We start from the raw sequence: 14110 nt of genomic DNA on the forward strand, positions 1-14110 counted from the left end.
AAGAAAGAAAGAAAATTTCCAGGCTGATGATAAGGGAGAGTTGGGAGAGAGGGAAAGGTGTTCCAAGCAAAGAGAATGGTATGTGTCAAGTTTTTGAGTCTTGAAAGATCTTCCTGTCTTCAGATGCCCAAAGCAGATGTAAAAGGCTTGAGGGTAAAATGCCAGGGTGGTGGGCAGCCAGGCAGGAGGTGAAACTGACAGCCAGTCTTTTAGGCAGGACCTACCGGGTTTCCAGATGAATGGGGTGTTGGTGTGCACTAGGATTTAGCAGGCTTAGCAACCTTCTTTCAAAGCCGCGCCCCAGATTGAGAGCTGGAAGAGAAAAGTGTGAGCTATAAATCCCCAGCTCCTCCTGCTGTGCCCGGTGCTGCAGAGCCGGAGTCTCCACAGCTCTCCAGTCCCACTGCTGCGACCCCGGCTAATCCAGCCTCCTGGCCCATCTGACACACACTTCCACTTAACATTTTGTTAGCGACTCTATAAACGAGCTCTCCCTGACCTTCAATCCCTGGCTAATTGCTGGTTTCATGTACAAGACTAGCTTAATTTTACGTGATAATTACCTGAGAGTGGCAATACATATGGCATTGCATGTTGGAAATGTCAGGCCTGGGAAACTACCAAGTGGCCGTAGTCGGGGGGCAAAAGGAGGAGGCAGCTGGGTGGCGGGGACCTCGGAGAGGCAGCCAGGGAACAAGGCCACGAAGAGAGAGAGGGAAGATGCCGGGTGCAGTCTGAGCTCTGGAGAACCGGGACCCCAGCCTGCAGTAGGGCTCAGAACCCACTGCTGGCCCCGGACACCTAGGGGCACAGATCAAAGGAGCAGCTCATGCAATGCTCAGTCACACAGACACACACAAAGACACACACACGCGTGCGCGCACACACACACACACACATGCACACACACAAGCACGCACGCACATCATGGACAAGCACCTACCAGATTGGAGGCACCGCACATCCACGCTCAGTCGCCCACTCAACAAAGGCTCACGGAAGACCTACCATGTGCCAGCCAGTGTGTGGACACTTGGGCTGGTTTCGAATCCCCACTCCACTTAGAGGAAGTTGGAAACAGGAGAAGGGCGTGTTTGGGTTGTCACTGTTATTTGGAGATATGCTCCTGGTATTAAATAAGCAAGCCAGGAATGCTAAAAAGGCTTGCAGTTCCCGGTAGAGTCTCATCCGATAAAGAATTGGCCCACCCAAACCCAGTTAAGAAGCCCCACAGCTAAGCCGGGGCCATAGCCCTGAGGAAGCAGAGGGGACCCTGCCCTCTTGGGAGTTTACAATCTGGGGAGCACAACCTTGGCAAAGGGGTTGCTGTGCATGGGATAATAGGAGTCAGGAAAGATGACTCAGAGCATTTAGCAGATGAACTCACAAAGTCCGGAGCTCAGAAAAGACCTCCTTCAAAAGGGGCCATGCATGCCCCCAGTGTCTCCAGCTCGTGCATAGAGCAGTCCTTGGCATACCAGTGGTGTCTATACCACAGGCGCTATGCCTGGGTGCACACAGGGGTGCTCTACAGAGGGATGACCTGGGTTCCCTTTTTTCTCATCATCCTGGGGGATGGGGCAAGGAAGGTGGGCTCCAGGGCCCTGGGGTGGTGGGACAGGGGAGTGTAGGCCGAGAAGGAGAAAGGGTATCCCTGGCCAGCCAGAGAGGCCTTTCCACAGGAGGAACAAGTGCCCACCCACTCATGTGCACACCCACTCACACACACACACACAGGCCACAAGACAAAGCGAGAAGCACACTCTCCAGATTAAGGCAAATTTTAAAAACCCCTTTTGCCTCCTCACCCATAGAATTGTGGACTCCTGAGCTGTGTTGGAGTAAATTACTTGCTTAATGAGATTTCAATTAACAAAAACAAATTAAAATCATTTTGGTAATTAAGCTGCTGTGAACCTTGCCAGCAGCTCTCCCTCAGACCTCAGCTTTCCATGGTGAGGGAGCTGGGAATGGGGGGTCCACTCCACAATGCTGCTGAGACTGAAACAGGGCCAGGAGCTCCCTGCCTTGGGGACATCACCCCAGGAGCCACAGCTTCCTGGAGCCATTCTATGGGCACCAAAAATGTGGGTGGGAGACAGAGGCAGCACAGAGCATCCAAACTTCAGTTCAAATTGTAGCCCTGCCACTTGGCTGTGTGAGCAGGGACATGTAATTGACCTCTCTGAGCCTCAGTTCCCTCATCTGTGAAATGGGTATAGTAATGGTGCCTGCATCATTAGGTTATAGGAGAATTTAGTGAATGAATGCATGTACCCCAAAGGCTTTTAATCCACTTTTTCCTTTGTGGGGGGAAAGCCTCTCACAGGGCAAACTTTCCAACCTTGCATTTGCATTGTCCTGAATCCCAAAACACTCCCTCCCCCGCCTCCACACCTCCCTGCTCTGTCCAGTCCTGTTTTTCTCTGTTTAGGTAAGGAAGGATCTACCACCAAGGTCCCCTGGGAGGTGAGGATTCTGTCAGGTTCTGTCCCATTCAGGCCCTTATCTCTTTACATCAGAGGCAATAGCTAGGATCTGGGAGTTAGACATTTCTTCTCAGGTGGCCTGGAGAATACTCCTTTCCTGGGGTTACCAAATCACCCACACTTCCTACATGAACAGCCTAGAGAGTTAATACAAGTACCCATAGCCACATGGCACAGACGAGAAAACTGGCTTCAGGATGTACCCAGTAACAGTTCTCAGTGCTGGCAGAAGTATACATATTTAGTCTCATGAATTTTTAATAATAAACTTTTAGTTTTAATTTTTGAGTCACTGTTTGCTACCTCCATTCAGAAGGACTGAAACAGACATTTAAATTAAAACAGTATTATTCAGGGGCACCTGGGTGGCTCAGTGGGTTAAAGCCTCTGCCTTGGGCTCAGGTCATGATCCCAGGGTCCTGGGACCGAGCCCCACATTGGGCTCTCTGCTCAGCAGGGAGCCTGCTTCCTCCTCTCTCTCTGCCTGCCTCTCTGCCTACTTGTAATCTCTGTCTGTCAAATAAATAAATAAAATCTTTTAAAAAAAAACAACAGTATTATTCAACGGGGCACCTCGGTGGCTCAGTGGGTTGAGCCTCTGCCTTCGGCTCTAGTCATGATCTCAGGGTCCTGAGATCGAGCCCCGCATCCGGCTCCCACTCAGCAGGGAGCCTGCTTCCCCTCTGTCTCTCTGCCTGCCTACTTGTGATTTCGCTCTCCCTCTGTCAAATAAAATCTTTAAAAAAAAAAAAGTATTATTTGAAATTCACAAAAATAAATCCACAATAGATGTAAATAATTAAAGTTTTAAGTGATTTCTTTGGTTTTTAAAGTTTGGAACACATAATTTTGAAGTTGCTAGAGCAAAAATAGCATTAAGATTTTGGGATAGATATTCGTGTTACATGAGTGCATTTGATATATATAACATTTTATTTATACACACACACACACACACATACACACACACCACAAATGTTGTTTCCTCTGTGGTGGCTGAAATTAAAGATGGCCTTGTTTTATGTGTTCATTCATTTGTTCAACAATTTTTTTTCATCCCATCTATTATTTAACTCAACAGCCCCTTGTTTAATGCCCGTGAAGTGCCACAATGAACAAGCCAGCCTTGAACCCTGGTTTCAGGGAACCTGTGGCCTGTTGATGAAGATGGACATGGGACACGATGCAGTAAGGTGAAGATTGCAGAAAAAGAAAGGTAGGGCCTTGGAAGCTTGTTACAGAAAAGGCAATCTTAGATGGGGGAGGCGAGGGGGGAAAGTCTGCCGTAAACACTTAATTTTTTGTAATTGGACCAAAAAGAATTTATATACATACTTTAATGAATCCAAGAGTCTCATAGCTAGCTAGTAACAGAACTGAAAGTAGACTGAAAGCCTTATGGTTCCCAGGCAAATTATTTTATTTTTTTTTAAATCTGACACCAATCCTCTGGATAATTTGAACAGCGTCCCGGTCTTGAGTGAGAGACATCCTAAGATGGGCAAAAGAAATCGGAAATCTCTGACTGAGATGGTCCCACCATCCATGTCAGACCATGGAGGTATCCCCATTCATATATCAATGTCAGATAGAGGAGGTCAACCTTGACATAACTTTGTTAGATGGAGGAGGTCAACATAAACATAATTTTGTCAGATGGAGGAAGAGTGTGTGTGTGTGTGTGTGTGTATGTGTGTGTGTGCGCGCGCGCGCACACGCACCAAACAGGACTCAGGCTGATGGGCGTCTCAGTCTCCAGTATCTTTGAAGGAGGAGGCTTAACACTGCTTGGTCTCAGCAGCAGCACCCTCCCCGCTAGGTGGCTAGGCCGATCTCTAGGGTGCCATTTCAACCCATGCTGGGAGCCAGGCCCAGGGAAGAACCTCCCAACAATCAGACTCTCTCGCTAACCTCACAGCCTAGACCCCTGCATATCCCTCTGCCCCTGGGGACGGGAGAGGACAGGGTGCCATTCTCCAAACACCCAGCTTGGGTGCAGGCTTTCCCCCACCTGGAGATGTCTCCAGAAGGGGAGTCCTCTCCCTGCCCAGACTTTACATGGTTTATTTTGCGCTGACTTCAGGCAACCAAGGGAGGAGGACACAGAGTTGTACTTTCCAAGTAGCTGGAAACCCTTAATCAATGTTAATTGGTTCTAATTAGCATATGTTAATTAATGATATTTACTACAAATTAAAGGTATGAGTGTTCCCAGAGGGTTTCCTGTTCATCCAATTAGTGCCAATTAGTTGCAATTAACACGTGTAAATGAGATTCCATTGAACCCAAAACAAACAGCACAGAATCTCTCAGATTCCCTTTTGCACCTTTTCAGTCAGCCAGGGAGCTCGGGGTGGAGGGTGAGAAGTGAGGGTGGGAGTGGGCAGAGAGACCCTTAGTCTGACCTGGAGTGAGATAGTGACTCTCTCTGCGTACCAAGGAGGAGAGAAGGAAGAGCCAGGCAAGCTGCTGGACCAGCTTGGCTGCTGAGGCACTGACCATGCTCCCAAGCGCCAGGGGCCATGCCTTGGGCCTCCCTGCACCTGCCAGGACCTAACCCAGTGCATGGCCTGTAGTAGGTGCTCAGTAAAAATTGGCTGAATGAAAGCTTGGTGCCTTTGCATCATCGAGGTCCCATCTCTGAAGTCATAAAACTAAAGGATGAATTGATTACGAAAACGTGTGAAGTTCTCTTCTCCACAAGTTCTTCCCAGGGACTCTCCCAAGGAGCAAGATAGTATTTCCCTCTGTGACATCATCTGAACGTCTACAGAGATATGACTCTACCACCAGTGTTGCCATTTCTGCATTTTAGTTCCTTTTCCCTTAACCACTGAGGCCCCAACCTCTGGCATGATGATAACTGGATAGAAAAACAGCCAGAAAGGGCTCCCCGGAACAAGGAAATGCTACTCCAAATTCTTCACTGTGCAGAGCCTTCTGTGAAAACTGTGATGTAAGATAAAGCCCCCAGTAAGTTTATTGCTAACTCGCTTTTGCTACACCAAACCTTCTCTCCAAGTTGACATTCATCATTTAATAATATTTATTCATCACTGTGTACCGGGCACTATTCCAGGGGCTGAGGAACAAGTCGTCTGCAAATTCCTGCCCCTCAGGGAGCCCATATTCCACTGTGAATTATCACGGATCCAGGGCCAGACACACTTGGGTTCCTATCCTGGTTCTGCCTCTCAGCAGCTGCGGAGAGGGAAGGGCTGGGTAGGGAATCTATCTGTGCCTCAGTTTATTTCCCTGTAACATGGGTAGAAGAGACCTGTCAGCTATCTTGCAGTCATGTTGTTAGGAAATTAAGCTTCCTCCTTTGTCCTATCTTGGTAGGCGTGAGGCAGAATTTGGAGTTAAGCCACAAGGAAGGTAGGAAAAAGGGAAACAAAACTCCCTCGGAGCCTACAAATCACAGTTTGATTACATTATCTCTATATCTGGATCTCTACACCCAGGCCGGCCACAAAAGTCCCTGCCATCTGTGTGTAGCACAGCCATAGCTTGTGGCCAGCCCACTCATCACCCCAGGGCAGGGAAGCAACGGGTTCAGGGAGGGGAAGTGCTTCTAGGGTCATATGCAGCTGCCTAGGCGGGAGCCCAGACCCTTGGCTCCTTTGGCACATTGTCCTTTATCCATGGCCTTTCTGAGTGACGAGAAACACGAATGGGGTCCAGAAAGGGTCACTCCAGCTGGCCAGGAGCAGGGACTGGTCCACCCCTGCCGGTACATGCCTGGCCCAAGGTCAACATCTACACATCCAGGCTCCTGCATGCCAGCTCAGCCAATCCCTCCACCCCACACACACGCACCCAGCCAGAGACCACAGCACCTATAGCTTGTGTCTCCTCCCTCACCATCTCGACTCTGCACCCCCATGGACTCTCAGGCAGAGTGTTTGATCATTTCACACTGACTCAGGGTCCCCTTTATAAAGCCAGAGAGTCTGCCTAGATAGTTCCTAAAACCATTTCAGAGCTGCAGTTCTAGGATTCTGGATATCCTCCGAAGAATACAGGTCCCACGGCTATAGTAAATGCCCCTACATTCACAGCTGATGGGCAACAGAATCAAGCCATCATTTCCCTCTTCCTTAGGGGATCCCTCTCACCTGTAATGGCCTCATGGGTTCCCCCAACACCACCTCCAGGCCTGTGCCATCACTCTCCATCATCCTCCACCTCCACCCCAACCTTCTCCTGCATAGTGATGAACCACCAGACATGGTCCCCAAGTCACCAGGCCTTGGAGAAAGTTCTCCTTCACTCTGATCAAATCTGAAGTCAGTTTGGAGGCCAGTGGGAGGAATGGAGCTGATTGAGTTTAATAAAAAGAGCTCAGCTGGGTGACCCTTCGGGAGGAGTGTGTGGAAATGGAAATCTGTGCTGGGGCTTCCTGGGGCTCCATATGTCTTTCCTATCACTGCATCCCACCCTGGGGGCCAGCAGGATATATTGTGGGAGTGGGGGTGGGGGGTTCTGGGAGCAAGTGAAAAAGACTTTCCTGACTGCCCTTCCTTCCTGCAAAAAATAAAAGCCCCACTCTTGTGTGCCCACCCTGCACCAGGCACAGCGCTAGGTCATTTACTCAACTTATCTATAATGAGAGAGGAGGGAATTTGCTCTGAGATCATCTCCAGGGGCCCTGAGCATCTTGGGCGGGGTCTGGCTAGCTTTGGGACCAATAATCTGCCCACAAAAGGCAGAGCAGATAGGTTGGGGTGAAAAACAAGGAAAGCGTGGCCAGCTGAGTCCAGGCCCCTCCTCTCTCTCCACCAGAGGGACACAGGCTTCGGGAGCCCACAGGGGACATAGACCCCGGGGGAGGAGGCTGACAATGGAAGTTTGACTGCAAGAAGCCAGAGAGGTACAGTGAGGTGAGGTGAATTCTCCGCTCTCAAGGACAAGGAGGTTGCCTACAAACAGGAGTAGTGGGGGCCCCAGAAACTCTGGGATGAAGCAAAGGGACACCTGCCCAGCGTCTCCTCTTTATCCCACTAATACCTCTTGGGAAGTGATATCTCTCTAAAGCCAAAGTTTCTGCGATGAGACTTAACATGGCCACTTTGGCGGGGGTGGGGGGGACCTCTGCTCCAGGAATGTAACAACAGAAAATAATTAAGGTCTAATAAGGTCAGCGTTCCACCTTAACACCTTTTCAGTTCCAGTTAAAACCTCTACTAATTTGCCAAGAAAAGCCAGCCTCACTGGGGTCTTATTATTTGAATCACGTCCTGTCTCTTAATTTAAACGAGAGCCTCACATAAGGATTTTTTTTATTTTAAATTACAATGCCGACTTTCTTCCAGTTGATTACGGTATATGACTCTCTGTTGGAAGGCCATTATTTTTTGCTATGATTTACAAAGCATTTAAAGTGAAATCAATGTAATAAATATTGAAGTATTGTAATAGATAATTCCATATATTTAACTAGAGACACAGCACAGCCCTGGTCTGGGCAGCAGGGAGAGGAGCAGGGGAGAAAATGGGGTGGGAGAGTGACCTGGTATTAATGCGAAGGGTGACGTCTCCGCTTTTCTCCTGGATTCAGTTGGCAGGATTCACTGAGTGCTCCCTGAGGTCCTGTACACTGGATGAAGGACTGTGGCGAGTTGTGGGGTGCCCCGGCCATGTCCTCCGGGCACCACAGACTCTGGAGAAATTCCCCTGCAATGGAGGGGACCAGAAGTGGAGAACATCAGAACCTGTGTAAGAAGCTTGGGGATGGGAAGGGGGTTCAACAGAGAGAAGAGGCCTCTGGGGAAGGGAGTGGTGGGAGAAGTCAGGAAAGGCTTCCCAGCTTCTCCCCTTCTTCCCATCCCCTACTCAGCTTCTTCCCTCTCCTTCCCCTTCCCCATCCCCGTGTCCTCAGGTCCAAGTCCTTCTTTGGGTGGAGCTCTCTCTAGACCTCTGGCTGTAGCTCTGCTTTGAGGAAACAAAGCAGCATTCACAGCCCTGAAAGCTCAGGATGGGGGGAGAGGAGTGAAAGGGGAGAGGGTGCACCAGTGTGACCTCGTGGGACAGACCCTCCAGCAAGGAGATGGCCACATGCGGAGCTCTGTGCACAGATTGAATCAGCTTTGCAGCTGCTTGCTCCCTGTCCTCAGGGAGCTGGGCTGGAGCATAGCACCCACAGTACAAGCCAAGGCAACGTCCCCAACTGGGGCCTACTTTACCCAGGGACAGGAGCTTTGGTGTCTCTTAAAGGCAGACTTTAAGCTGTCCTCCTACCTGCCTCCCCAATTGCAAAAACTACCCACAAGCAGGTTCCTTTCCAGCTGCCCCATGCCCCATGGGGAGCCCCCTGCTTCTTCCCATCTTTGGAGGGTCACACATCTGCTCCCAGGAAGGCTCTTGCTCCCAAGTTCCTGGATTGATTCAGAAATTCACACAGCACCAGTGAAGGAAGCACACAGGGGGCACCAGCGTGTGGGTTTGTCCCCATCACATGCCTCAAGTGCAGGTAATACACTCTGTCCACAGAGCCATTCAAGTGCCACGGAGGTCTTAATAAAGATTTTGCGGTCTATACGCTGCAGGCTTGCGATGGAGCGTGGCTAGTGCTCACGCACGCACACACACACACACTTACACGTGTAGCGGGTCTCAGAGGAGGAAGATGTATTGTCCCTTGCCTTCCCACCCCAAGCCTGAACCCAAGCCCCAAGTCCCTAGCTCTGTACATTTTCCACCATAAATCCCAGGAGGGGACATGCAAAGGAAAAGGGAGCAGAGAAAAGAGATTTACAGCAAACTTGCTTCCTGGCACCTCTTTGGTCCATCCCATAAAATAACAATATCACCAGATAAATCACACAGAGTCTCAGGGGACCTTACCTTTGTCCTTGTGGGGTCTTTGGAGGAAGTCAGTGGGTCATGGTCAGAGGATCGTACCCAGCTGGGTTCTCTTTGGCAATATCAGCCCTGTACAACATGGGGCGGTGGGGGTGGGGGTGTGTGACTCAGGTCGAATCCCTGGAGCATCGAGGGGAGGGGCTAGAGAATAGGGTGAGGGTAGAGAACATTGGCTGTCATCATCCAAGAGAGAACGTGGCATGAGCAAATCCCATCTCAAAACCCTAGCTGTGTGACTTTGAGCAAATTACTTAACATCTCTGGGCCTTGATTTATGTCTCTGTAAATGCAGGCCATAGAATATCCCCCAGACAGGATATGTGTGAGGAGTTATCAAGAACAACATACGTCAAAGTTGCTGGCATACACTCAGAATGTAGTTAACTATTGGAATCACAAGTGTTTTCCCTCCGCTAAGATACAAACCACCGTGGCGGTGTTCCCAGCAGAGGGGATCGAAGGTTGGCCCTCTCCAGAGAGACACCAGGCTGCCCCCAACCTTTGGCTGTTGTTTCCATGTTTGCCTGCGATATTAGAAAGGCAGGGCTCCCCGTTAACTCACAACGTGACTGTGAGCAAGTTTCTTCCCGTCTCTAGGCCTCAGTTCCCCACTTGTAAAGAAAAGGGATAGAAAACACTTGGTCTTGTGGCACCTGAGTGGCTCAGTGGGTTAAGCTGCTGCCTTCGGCTCAGGTCATGATCTCAGGGTCCTGGGATCGAGTCCCGCATCGGGTTCTCTGCTCATCAGGGAACCTGCTTCTCCCCCCTCTCTCTCTCAGCCTGCCTCTCTGCCTACTTGTGATCCCTCTCTCTGTCAAATAAATAAATAAAATCTTTAAAGAAAAAAAAAGAAAATACTTGGTCTTTAAGGCCCGGTCCAACATCACATCACCAGCCAACAATTAGGACCGATTCTCAGTGGGCACTGGAGCCAAAGAGGAGCAGGCAGGACAGAGGCTAGCCGTGAGGCCAGATGAGGTGGGCATGGGCATGTGGGCCGGAAAGAAGCAGTCACCACTGTGTGGAAGGAACTAAAGGATTTCAGCAGGCTGGTCATCGCAGCCCTGACCATCACGAGCAGGAGACCCCCTGGTTACAGCCCAGAGCACCGGTCTGTGTCCATGGCCTCCTAGTGCTTACCCTTCAGCCTGAGGGAGGGCTGAGTTCCTAGAGGTAGAGCTAAGTGGGCAGGAGGCCCCCTCCAGCCTCATCCCACACACCTGGGGAGACCTGGGCTTTCCTGTATCAGGGTAGCCCACCCCCACCCTCCTCCAAACCCCAGCCCTGTCTGGCTCCCCCAACCTCTTAAGCATCTCCCTAGTTCTTCCCAATTCTCTGGCCCCAGCCCTCCCTCCTCCTTTCCTTCCTCTCCCTTCTCCTATCCCAAGTCCCCTCTTTTCCTCTCCAGTGCTGCTGCTTGGCTTTATTTTCCTTCCTCTTCTTCCCGCCCCCCTCATTTCTTCCGTTCTCATCCTTCTCCTGGTTCTCCTACCTGCCCCTTCCTTCCTTCATTTTCTTTCCTTTAACTCTCGTTCTTGGAACCAAAGGTGCCACTATCATGAGGGAGTGACTCCCTGGGGGGCTGGGGAGCTGGAACAGAGTATGCTCTGGCCTGACCGACCCCCCACCACCACCCAGGGTCTCTCCAGCGGCAGGAGGATCTGGAGTTCACCCGCAGGGCAGCTGTCAGCAGCTCCAGAGACGGATGAGTGTAGGGGGTGGGGAGGCAAAGGTGCTGGGGAGGGAGACATCTTCAAATAAAAATGTGAAAGGAACATGCTGGATGAAATGATGGGCTGTTTTACAGTAAGCCCTGCCCAAGGCACCTCTGCCCTAAGACCCAGCCGTCCTGCCCCTGTCCCTGGCCCTGAAGTTTCCCTCAGCACACAGGCCCATCTGTGTCCCCAATCCTTTTGTTAGGCCAGAGAGCTGGAGACACTCTCCCCCACACACACACATACACACAAGTCCCCAGACCCCTGCCCCTCTCCCAGCTTCCCCATCTTCCACTGAGGGACAGGGATGAAAGGGACCCCTGGCAGACTGTTCTCAGAGTGATGTCTGGGCTGATGAGCGCCCCAAGGCTGGCAGGCCTATTAGGAGGCCTTTGTGGGGGAGGGGGAGTTGGGGGGAGGAGAAGGGATTTTCCATTCTCCAAACAACTGGATTACACAGTCAGGAGATCAGGGAATAACTTGCCGCTTAAGCTGCCTCTTCACAGCCCAGCCTCTGCCCTGGCTCTCACCCTCCCATTCTCAGCAGTGGTCTTAACCAGCCTAGCCTTGTCTGCTTTTGAGTTGTCTTTTTCATGGTCTGAGTCAGCCTTGAGGGCAAAACCAAGTCTCATCTCCTCCTACCCCCCAGAGCTATGACACCACAGAGGAGCTCAAAAGGGAACAGCTTGCCACTACCTCCACCACCAACCCTCACCTTCCATGAAGATCTCAGGTCTAGAGATGGATCCGGAGAGTGTGGGTCAGAGAGGTGAAATAACTTGCCCTGAGTCACACAGCAAACAAAGGGCAAGGTTTCCAGACTATGGCAGGATTTATGGGAGCATGTTCTCTACAAAGTGAGCCAGGTCTATGCCAGGGACTGGAAGGAGCCCTGGACTCTGATGTTCTTACTAGAAAGAGGTTTGCTCCTGAGCTTTCCTGAGCCCCTACCATGAGCTTTAGAGGGAAGGGAGCCCAGCTCTCATTTGGTTACTTAGGACCAGACCAAAAGCAGGTGGTGGAGGGGAGAGGAGGTGGTAAGGAGATTAGGTTTAAAGAATGCGAAGTATTAAGATTTGGCCCTAGCCTTACCACTAACTCGCTGTGTTGCCTTGGGCAAACCACCTCCCCTCTCTGAGCTTCAGTTTATCTTCTCTGCAAAATGGCAGTAACTTCTCTTTCAAAATTGTTTTGCAGGTACTGGAAGAGATCAGGCTTAGCACCTGGTATCTACTAGCTGCTCCAAGCAATGATAGGAGCAAGATTGTATTTCCTTTACCCTGAGCTGTGCCCACTCCCCAGAACAAGGAGCTCCACTGCACATTCGAGCAACTGGTTCTTCCCACTGGGAGGGCAAATCCATCATGTTTAGCAAACTAGTGCCCCACCCCGTGTAAGGTTATTGGGGGGTCATGCCCCCACAGCCTGTGTCCACTTTCTAGAAAGAGGCCCAAAGCTCCCCCCCCCAGCTCCATGTGGCACCTAGACGCCTCTTGCTGACAGAGGGTCATCTCTGACCTTCCTAATGGCCAACGTTCCTGCCAGCCAGAAAATTCTATGATCCTTTGACCTCTAAAAGCCCTGTCCTGCTAATGGTTTTATGATCTTCCCTAGGCATCCTCTCTGTGCCCTCCCTAACCCCCAACCCCCTTTCAGTAGGTCCTAGTCAAAATAAACAACATTTATGACCAGAGCAGGATTCAAGGTCTGCATTGCAAACAAATGCGGAGCCCTTTGAAGGTGCCTGGGGAATCCATCACATCCTGGGGTGTGATGCTCCCCAGGCCCAAGGGGAGGTAGGCCCTGGGAAGGGGCGCAAGCGTGGGAAGCTGGGCTCTGGCTCTGCATAGAGAATCTGAAGATCCTGTGCGGTGAGTGGGGCTCCCTCCCTAGCAACAGGCCTTCTGTCAGTGCAGGGGAGGTGAGGGGGAAGGAGGAAGGGTAGCTGCTGAGATCAACCACCTTTCGCACTGTATGTGCAGGCCTCCCTGGGGGCCAAGACCTGACTTGGCATGTCAGCAGGGGGGAAGGGGACAAAAAGAAAGAAGGGGGGAAAATCAAGAGGCAAATGGAAAAATAGCACGCGTGGACTGGAGACGTTAAGCTGAAACCACAGAGGTCTCAGGCCCCATCGCAGTGCCCACCTGGCACACTGGAGCAATTTCCCTAAAGAAGACTAGTCGGGGGCGCCTGGGGGCCTCAGTGGGTTAAGCATCTGCCTTTGGCTCAGGTCATGATCCCAGGGTCCCGGGATGGAGCCCCATGCAGACTCCTTGTTTGGGGAGTCTGCTTCTCCCTCTCCCTTTCTCCTGCTCTCTCTCTCTCTCTCAAATAAATAAAAGCTTTAAACAAACAAATAAATAAATAAAACTCGTCCAAACACCTTCAGGAGAAAATCAACCCAGCCGAGCCTGTCTTGTCAGCCAGCTGGTGGAGCTGAGGAGAGAGAGTGTGAGAGCAAACCGGCCACGGCTGATTTTCTCTGGGGGCAGGCACCCCAAACATCAACTCTGGGGAGTGATAGCATGGAGGCAGAAATGGAGGCTCTCTGTCTAGAATGAACTCTCCTGCTCCACCCTCACCCCCAGGTGGAAGGCTGAACCCCTGCCCCTACTCTCGTCATCACCCTTCAACCGGAAAAAGGGACCCCAGGCTGGCAGTCCATTCTGCCCAGCTCTGCCTTCCACCTGCCACGTGGATAAGGCACCCCAGCTAGGCTCAGCCTCCTTCAGCAGGTGTGGGGCCGCAAGCCGATGTGTTTTCAAGGGGGACTGGCTCTGTCTGGGGAACTGCTGTTGGAGAATATTAAGGTAGGATTCCCAAAGGCCCAAGTCTGACAGCAGCTTTCTAGGACACGCAGCTCAAGGCTTTCTTCAGCCACCTCGCCAGCCTCTAGAACTGGGGCATGGGCCGAGGGGCGGCTGTTCCCAGACTTAGAGCTGGGGGAGGGAGAAAACATTCCCCCACCCCAACCCTTTGGGGGCCTGTGCCTTAACATCTACTCTACTAACAATACTCTGCCACCCGCCTAGTTGGGTGGGA

At 51.2% G+C, this 14110-nt stretch overlaps 1 long non-coding RNA gene across 2 annotated transcripts in view; it reads right to left on the bottom strand.

Moving 5' to 3' along the window:
• The window catches only part of LOC116863071, a 28858-nt gene that overhangs the window by 2489 nt on the left and 12259 nt on the right, over positions 1–14110 (bottom strand). For both annotated transcript variants that reach the window (XR_004381762.1, XR_004381761.1), the window contains 2 exons: positions 8002–8165; positions 225–312 (listed from right to left, as the gene is read on the bottom strand). This is a non-coding gene — a long non-coding RNA (uncharacterized LOC116863071). The remainder of the gene's footprint in view (positions 1–224; positions 313–8001; positions 8166–14110) is intronic.

Source organism: Lontra canadensis, unplaced genomic scaffold (assembly GCF_010015895.1).
Source record: "Lontra canadensis isolate GAN:19392208 unplaced genomic scaffold, GSC_riverotter_1.0 scaffold503, whole genome shotgun sequence".
Lineage (NCBI taxonomy): Eukaryota > Metazoa > Chordata > Mammalia > Carnivora > Mustelidae > Lontra > Lontra canadensis.